General features: G+C 37.3%; 1 non-coding gene across 1 annotated transcript; it reads right to left on the reverse strand.

The window, feature by feature from the left end:
* Positions 1 to 1,851: 1,851 nt before the first annotated feature.
* On the reverse strand, positions 1,852 to 1,958 carry LOC127789391 (small nucleolar RNA R71). The gene has a single exon (XR_008020567.1). It is a non-coding gene; the product is annotated as a small nucleolar RNA R71 (small nucleolar RNA).
* Between the last annotated feature and the right edge of the window lie 7,481 nt (positions 1,959 to 9,439).

Here is a 9,439-nt window from a genome sequence, read left to right on the forward strand (position 1 = left end):
ACAAACATGGAATCTTTAAAAGGCCATAGCTTAAGATTCTGATGTCCAAATCGAGTGATTCAAAAGCCCAAATTCATATAAACAATCTTAAATACAATTCTTAAGAAGGGGACGAAGCCCAAAACGCTCGTTATCCAACCCAAAACGGGATCACAAGTTACGGAAGTCTAGGAGCCCTAATTCCTTGGCTGATTTGGATTCTTTGTTGGGGGGATATTTAAAGTCTTGATCCAAGCTCAAGAGGGGGGATGCCCAGGAAGAAAAATAGGCAGAGAAGCACATCCAAGAGGGGGATGAAGCATCCTTTTCATATTTTCTCTTCTTTTTGTGTTCTTTCTCTCATTATGTGTGGCTAAACTTTGGTTTTTCGATAGAAGGATATTTTGAAGCCATGTGAAGAACACTGTGAGATCTTTTCGAGTTTATTTGCAATCCGATTTTATCTTGAATATTCATGTATCTTCTGGTTTTATTATTTATGATTGTGTGTTTTGATTGCATAAACGGCCGCTATTCAATTCTTGACGCATGATCAATTGCTAGCTTGAATACCAAATCCGTAATTGTTTGGGCTTTCTTGCATAAGTAGCAACTAGGGTTGATGATTATGGATAGGTTTTCATTCAATTCCTAGGGACTACATGTGTTGAATTAAATAAACCGAGCTTGTGTGTTTATTGTTCAGATTTGGTCTCGTTTCCACAAAGTTTAATGCTTCCATTGAATTAAATTCTAGAGAGCTTGTTCTAGGGTTGTTTGAAGGTAAGGGTTAATTGAAGAGCTTGTTTTAATTAACTAAGAAGTAAGGGAAACATTGAATGAACAGAGCTTGTTGTTCTTTCTAAGGCCAAGTATTCAAGGAAAATTAGTGACGTTGGTATCAATGATCAGTGTTATAACCATTGGTGGATAAATCCCTTCTACCGGAAACGTTTCTATTAATTATTTTAATTTATTTTACATTCTGATTTGTCTTATTCATTTAGAATAATATTTTATTTTTAATTGTTTAAATTTCAAAATACAAACCCTTCAATCGTTTCTTCTATTTACTCTAATTTTTCAAAGGAATAGATCTAACCAATCTTTTTGGATACGACCTTGCTCATCACTATCACAATTCATATTTTTAAGAGCAAGAATTTATTATTTGTTGGATTCGACACCCATCAAATTTTTGGCACCGTTGCCGGGGATTGGTGTCAAGTAGATTTATTCTTTTTTATTTATTTATTTATTTATTTTTTTTAGTGATTTTGTTTGTTTGTTTGTTTGTAAGTCTTATGTGTTTTCAGGTTTATGACCAGATCTTCTCATCAAGGTGAATTGAAATTTGACTTGGAAATTGATAGAACTATCCATAGGTTGAGAAGAGAAGCTAAGCAAGTTTCAAGAGAACAAGCTTCGGGAATAGCATCAGGCATCAATATAGCTTTGAACACTCTTTCCATTCCATCTAGCGATTCAGAAGAAGAGGAAGTCATGGCCATTAATGACAGGACATTAAAGGAGTTGGCTGCTCCTGATTTGAACCAACAGTCTTTATGTATTGAGTACCCTAATTTAGATGCTGCTTTTGAATTAAAATTAGGACTCATACATTTGTTGCCTACTTTTCGTGGTCTTGCAGGTGAGGATCCTCATAAGCATTTGAAAGAATTCCACGTGGTGTGTTCAAGCCTGAAACCACAAGGAGTGACTGAAGAACAAATTAAATTGCGTGCTTTTCCATTCTTACTGGCTGATGCAGCAAAGGATTGGTTGTTTTACTTACCTCCAGGTTCTGTAACTACATGGACAGGGATGGTTAGATTGTTTCTTGATAAATTTTTCCCTGCTTCATGAGCTGCTAGCATCAGAAGGGAGATATGTGGAATAAGGCAGAAAGATACAGAAACCCTTCACGAGTATTGGGAAAGATTTAAACAATTGTGTGCCAGCTGTCCTCAACATGGAATTTCTGAACAACTTCTCATTCAATATTTCTATGAAGGGTTACTACCTATGGAGAGGAAAATGATGGATGCAGCTAGTGGAGGTGCTATAGTGAACAAAACCCCTAGTGCTGCTAAAGATTTGATTTCCATCATGGCTGCTAGCTCACAACAGTTTGGATTCAGACAAGACACCCCTTTGAGAAGGGTGAATGAGGTAAGTATATCTTCCCTTGAAAATCAAATATCCAATCTAACTTCTCTTGTTCAACAATTGGCTATAGGAAATTTGCAACAGGTCAAAGCTTGTGGAATTTGTGTTGCTACTAGTCATCCAACGGATATGTGTCCTACACTTCAAGAAGATTCTTTAGAGCATGCCAATGCAGTTGGAGGATTCCTAGGCCCACCACAAAGGAAGTATGATCCTTATTCAAATACCTACAATCCAAGGTGGAGGGATCATCCCAACTTCAGTTATGGAGCAAGACCACAATTCCAACATTACCAGCCTAGACCACATATTCCACCACAACAACCTTCCCCAAGTTCAGGTATGTCTCTAGAATAAATTGTTAAATCACTTGCGACTAACACATAACAATTTCAACAGGAGACAAGAACAAGCATCAAGCAATTGGAGAATCAAATTAGTCAACTAGCAACATCAATGAGCGGGCTTGAAGCTCAAGGTTCTAGGAAATTGCCTTCCCAAACAATTGTAAATCCTCGAGAAAATGTAAGTGCCATTACGTTGCGAAGTGGAAAAGAAATTGACATTCCTGTTCAGAATCCTACAGATTTAGCTAAGAAGACTAAAAAAGAGGAGGCAAAAAATGAGGCGACAATCTCTTCTAAGGTAATCTCTCAAACAATTGTGTATAATTTTGATAAACCTAATCCTCTTCCTTTTCCTAGCAGGTTATCTAAATCTAAAAAGGAAGATCAAGAAAAGGATATCTTGGAGATTTTTTGAAAGGTAGAAGTGAACATTCCTTTATTGGATGCCATTAAGCAAGTCCCAAGGTATGCAAAATTTCTCAAGGAATTGTGCACCAACAAGAGGAAGTTGAAAGGTAATGAGAAGGTAAGTATGGGAGAGAATGTTTCAGCCGTCCTTCAAAAGAAATTACCTCCCAAATACAAGGACCCAGGTATGTTCACTATCCTTTGCAAAGTAGGTAATGTCAGGATTGAGAAAGCAATGTTAGGTCTAGGAGCTTCAATAAATGTCATGCCTCTTTCTATTTATTCATCTTTGAATATTGGTCCATTTAAAGAAACATGTGTGATTATTTAATTTGCTGATAGATCTAATGTGTATCCTGAGGGAGTTCTTGAGGATGTTTTAGTGCAAGTTAATGAATTGGTTTTTCCTGTTGATTTTTATGTGCTTAACATGGAAGAAGATGACTCATCTAATCTAGCACCAATCTTATTAGGGAGACCATTTCTAAAAACAGCAAGGATAAAGATTAATGTTCATGATGGTACCTTTACCATGGAGTTCGATAGGGAGATTGTGAAATTTAATATATTTGATAACATAAGGTACCCTAATGATGTTCAATTTGCATTTTTTATTGACGTGGTTAATGTTTTTGCACAGGAGACTTTTGAGTTGAGACATGAGGGCAAGACGAAGGTAAGGACAAAGGATAAGAAAAAGGACAAAACAAAGGCATTTCAAGACAGAATGGTTGCTAGAAAGAAATTTGTGTTTGGATAGAAAGTTTTACTTTACAATTCAAGACTCAAATTAATGCCTGGTAAGTTAAGTTCTCATTGGATTGGTCCTTTTGAAGTTATTAACATATTTTCTTATGGTGAAGTTGAGGTACGAAGCCTAGGAACTAATAAGGTGTTCAAGGTCAATGGGCATAGGCTTAAGCCATTTCATGAAGGTTTTCAGGAGCAAACTGCAGATGAAGTGCAATTGAGAGATCCAACTTAAACTGATTAAGAAGTGGCAATGTCGAGCTAAAGACGTTAAACAAAGGCGCTGCTTGGGAGGCAACCCAAGATGATCAGATTTGCTTTCTCTATCCCTTTTCTTTTTCTTTTCATATGCATTATTTTTTTTTCTTTGCCATTTTCTTGCATTTAGCCTAACATTGGGGACAATGTAAGTTTTAAGTGTGGGGGAGTGATTGCATTTAGAGAGTTTAGAGAGTGCATTTTGAACATGTTAATTTTTTTTATTACAATTATTTTTATTATTTTTTTTTTTATAGGATGTCTAGGATGTTTTCCCAATGATATTCAAGGATTCACATGTTATAAACTTAGATTGACTTGAGGTGAGAATGTTATAACATGATTGAACAAAATACTTGCATACTTAGGCTAGAATTGACTCGAGTTTGATTTTGAAGAGTATTAACTTGTGTTGGTAGACCAAAAAACCATTATTGGGTGAGCCTTTGAGCCTTTGAGATTGAAACATACATGGCAATCTTGTGTTTTCTTTTGGAGTGATGTTCATTCATGTAAGATTGTTATAAAACTTGCTTCTAATACTAGTCAAAGTTGCAAATTCATGTGCATGCATAAAGATGAAAATGGCATATAGGATTTATAACCACTTGACTTAAAAAGCCAACCTTACAAAATTGACTTTAGTATACCTATTTTGAGCTTATTGTCCTTTTCTTTGTTCAACAACCCTTGTTAATAAGCCGTAAACCATTTTCATTTGTTATCCTTATTTTGTTTACCCACCTTTGGACTAGTAGAGCATTTGAAATTATTCGATGGGTATTGAAAAGGACGGTGAATTGAATGAGTGTGGAGATGCTATTGTTGATTTGTTATGGCTGTATTATTGATGAAGTGGAATGTATTTGGGGAATGCTTATGATATTATGTCCTTGTAGCAAAAAAAAAAAGAAAAAGAAAAAAAAAGTTATTACTATTTATTTACTCCTATGTTTTGAGCTACTTAGTAGTAATTGGGGGTTGACAGTATGCTCCTGCATCATCCTTCATGTCAAATGGTGGTTCAAAGTATGAGTATGCATATGCACCCTAAGCAATGCTTAGAGAAAAAAAATATATATATATGTTGAAAAAAAAAAAGAAAGAAGAAAGGAAAAAAAAAAGTGCAAGGACATAATATATGATATTTTTTAAAAGAAATGAATAAGGAAGAAAGAAACAAAGAGTGTTTGATTATTGGTTGAGGTGTTGGGTCCTTCATGCCTAATTAACCCAGCTTGTTTCTAAATGCTCTATTAGTTTCTTAGGTCTTAACCTTTTTCCCTTTTATATCCTACCTTTACCTTAGCCCCATTACAACCTTATTAAAGACCATTGGATTTGTGTATGACATGTGACATCAGCAACAAAGATCGGATGAACAAGCAAGTTTATGGTAATAATTGAGCATGAATTGAATGTTGAGTGAATTTTTCCAACCCTTAAACACTTGAGTGAATTATGAGTGACGTGTGAGGGTCTACCATACTTGTTGATTGTTTTTTGAATGAAAATCTCTTGTTTATTTTAGTTTGAGTTTGTTGAGTGTTTTAGTTCATGACATGTTATAGCGTTTGATTCTTTGGGTTGTCTTTGATTATGATATGTGATATTTTTCGTGTCATTGGGGGAATTAATGTGTATGTGTCATGTCTCGTAGTCTTGCTTGAGGGCAAGCAAAAGCTAAGTATGGGGGAATTTGATAAGTGCATAATTTCATATATTTATTTCCCTTACATATGGTCTCTTGGGTGAGCTTTATGCCTTATTGTGTTGATTTATACTTATTTTTATGGTTAAGGCAATTTTAGATAGGTTAGAATAAATTGGGCTTTTACTTACAAAATTTTAGCTTTTTAATATTTTGACCCTTTGGGATTCTTGCATATTTTCAAACATGTTAGAGTTCAAGAACATGAATAAGGTCTTCAGAGATTTTATAGAGGACTTCTTGGGCTTTCCATAATGGTATTATTTGTCCAAATTCGAGTTCGTTTGGGCCTCCAAACATTGCTTCAAATTAGGGCCAAATCCTTACATATTTGTAATACCCAAGAATTTGTTGAGGCTATAAAGGGAAATTAATGAAAGATACAAGTGGAATTATCGCAAGAATAAGGCTATAAGACACACTGTCGCAGTCTTAAGTGACCGAATCAACTTGAGGGAGTACCCCGGACCCTAGATAGCCAAGGAAAATGGTATAGTATTGACAAGTAATATGAATTATGATTTTTAGTGATGAAAGAAATTGGATCGGGAACAGTTTTCGGTATAACTGTCGACCGGGCTGAGAAAATCGAATTGACGTAAAAGACATCCGGAAAGTCAACAGAGCATGTCAAGGACCTATATTTTATGTATAGAACAACCCTTAAGTGATTTCAGGTTGAAAACGAATGGATTTAAGGTCAAATTGACCAACCGGGCCTAAGAGCAATTTTCTAAATTTACCCGAGGGAGGTCAAAATGCTAATTTTTTAGGAATTTCGAGGGTCAAGTGAGATGTACTAAACTTGTGGGACTTAGTGGTATATTTGGATAGTTCGGGGGCACAAGGAAAAGGGCCGAAATGACAATGGAAGAAGCAAGGGGGCTATAGTGCAATTTAACAAAACTTCAATAGTGTGAACACAAAGCCAAAGTCGGCCGCCGCAAATCCACGCACATGGAGGCCGATCTCAGTAATGGGACGACCGGGGAGGACATGGGGGAGGTCATATATGACCGAGGGATGCTTGGTAGCCAAGGATTGGCCGCTGATTGGCCGGATTTTGGCCGAAAATTGTCTATAAAAGGGCAAGGGTTCAGCCGATTCTTTACCCACAAATTGGCCTCGATTTTGCATGTTTTTGAGGGAGTGGTTAAGGGTCTATTGGTTCTTGCGTCAGGAGGAAGATTTTGGGAGGATTTGGGAGTATTTTCATCAAGTGTAGAGGTCAATTGAAGCTCGGCCGAGAGCGGGTGGCGGTCCGCTCGTCGAACCTGCAACTCGTCGTTCGAGGCATTTTTCGGTGGCCTTTCGGCCTGAAACCTGTACCGACATGATCGATTCTTCATGGGCTTCCAGGGGGTACCCATTTCGTGGCCATCGGAGTCGTCATCGCCGGCCAAAATTTTGGAGAAGATGGTGGCGCGTGAGTTGCACACGCCACACATTACTTGCACCCACGCGCCAGGCGCATGAGGGCGCATGCGAAGGGTCATTTTGGTAATTCTTTTTCCAGTATTTTCCTTTAATTATTTTAGGAATTATCATGTGGAAAAATTAGGAAAAATGTTTGAGGAAATAATTATTTTGGAATTATCAAGGTGAAAAATGGGAGAAAATAGAGAAAATTATGGAAAATTTGAGAAAAATGGATTTTAATGCTTCCTTAATTAAATATGGTGTTTAGGGAGTGTCGTGGCTCGAAATTGAGCATAAGTTCGAGTATTAACAATTTGGCACGCAAATTGAGGCAATGCACGAAGATCGAGGCGAATCAAATACGTTCAAGGTGAGTGGTTTAACTCTAGTTTTACCCTTATTTTGGATATGTCTTGGTGTGAGTATAGTGAGTTCAGGTGAACGAGTGACACGGTAGGGCACTCAAGACCAGAACTCGGGATGCTATGCTTATGCGTTTTATTCATGTATATATGGCATCATTTACATATTGATCATATGGTATATTGTATCAACTATTTTTACTTATAAAAGAGTCGGTGCCTGGAGTGTGATTTTCATATCATCGGGGCATTGATTTTTGTGTCGTTATTGGGTCCATGTGGGACGGGATGGGGTTTACTTGAGAATGGGACAAGGTTAATCCAAGTGAACGAGTGACACAGTAGGGCACTCAAGAGATTAAGTATGTCGCGGCAAGGTCAACCCCAACGGTGTGTGGAATGGATTTTCCACAGGAAGTTGAGTATGTCAGGGAGATTTCTCAAGTTAGACGTGTTGCATATCGTTTTGTCTGTATATGCCATGCTCGTATGTTTTTCATGCATTATATAAACTGTTTCATGACGTTACTTAGATGTTTTGTCATCTAATCTGGGTTATACCCCTGGAACGTCCAATGTTCCAACCAGGGACTGCTGCGAGGGCAAGGACATTGCTGGTTGAAGGTCAATGGTGCTTAGATTGATAGTTGTTGTAACCTTTTGGGGTTTTAGTATGTATTTCAGTTTGTGTATGAATAGTTGTACGATAACGTTGTTATCATTTAGGTTTCTGTATTACGTATTTTGTTATGGAAATACTATGTAATAAACACAATATTTGATATTAATGTATCCACTACGTTAAGATATGTCTCGTTTAGTTGTTAAGATTATTGATCTTGTTAAGTTAAACGGGCAAAACTGGGGTTTTCGGGATCCTGTGTGTGCATAAGAAGGTTGTTCATGAAGCACCGCGCGTGAAGATGTTATTTTTTTAAAAAAAAAAAGATTCTCGAAAATACCCTTATAGTGACACGCTCGACGAGGCGGGGTGTTACAATATTGATACTTAAGGATGGGATGGGACGTCGCCCTATAATATAGTCGTAATTCCCTAAGGGTGTTTCCAGAACAACGTATAGGAGAATCTTGTTACCTTGTGTGCATGTCGGGATGACTGCTTAAGGTTCTGTGCCGGGCTAATTGCCAGGGAAGTTACACTAGGGTATTTCTTTATACATGTCCATGCATCATTCATTCATGTTGTTTTAAACCTCTATTAGAAGTTTCATCTTCTAATATTGGACATTTGTCCCTAGAATATTCCACGTTCCAGTAAGATGAGCGGATAGATGGGAAAAGGGGTGATTGAAGCATGAGCGTGGTAGAGGTTGTGATGGGTCCTAAGTCAAGGCTAGGACCAGTTATCCAGTTAGTTTCGTTATTTTCATTATCAATTATTGTAAGGATATGTTGGGTGAATGATATGTATGGAAGCACTTATGTATTGATTTTCGAGATTTCATGAGGTTTTGGGAATGTTAAGTTTATCGTTCCTTAGTTATGTTTTGGGAATGTTATTCTTATATGGGTTTGTTGAGGATTTTAGTATGTTCTATGAATGTATGTGGAAAAAAAATCCTACATTAATTAATGCCCTGAAAAGGCGAGGTGTTACACCTTTAATACAAAATACTTTCCTCAGAGCTGGAGGCAAGAAAAGAGTTGGGAGTTTATAAATCTAAAGCAAACTGGGAAATGTCAGTAGCCCAGTACGACACAAGATTCATCCAGCTTATCAAATATGTGCCGATGTACGAAGAAGACGAGTTGCAAAAGGCATAGAATATCCTATTGGGACTACGAGTGGATTTGTAATAGGCCTTAAGTACTTAGTCCATGGACTCTTATGAGGAAGCTCTGAACATAGCTCTGACAACAGAAATAAATCTCTTGCGAGTGAAATTGATAACATACAAAGAGATGAAGGGAAGCATGGAGCAGAAATCTGGGAATAAAAATCCCTAGAGCGGCAAGCGGTGCCCCAAATTGTAACGCCCCGCTCCCACTTACGGGTGTTACTCGTGAACAATCAC

The sequence above is a fragment of the Diospyros lotus genome, chromosome 13, assembly GCF_014633365.1.
Source record: "Diospyros lotus cultivar Yz01 chromosome 13, ASM1463336v1, whole genome shotgun sequence".
NCBI classification, from domain to species: Eukaryota; Viridiplantae; Streptophyta; class Magnoliopsida; order Ericales; family Ebenaceae; genus Diospyros; species Diospyros lotus.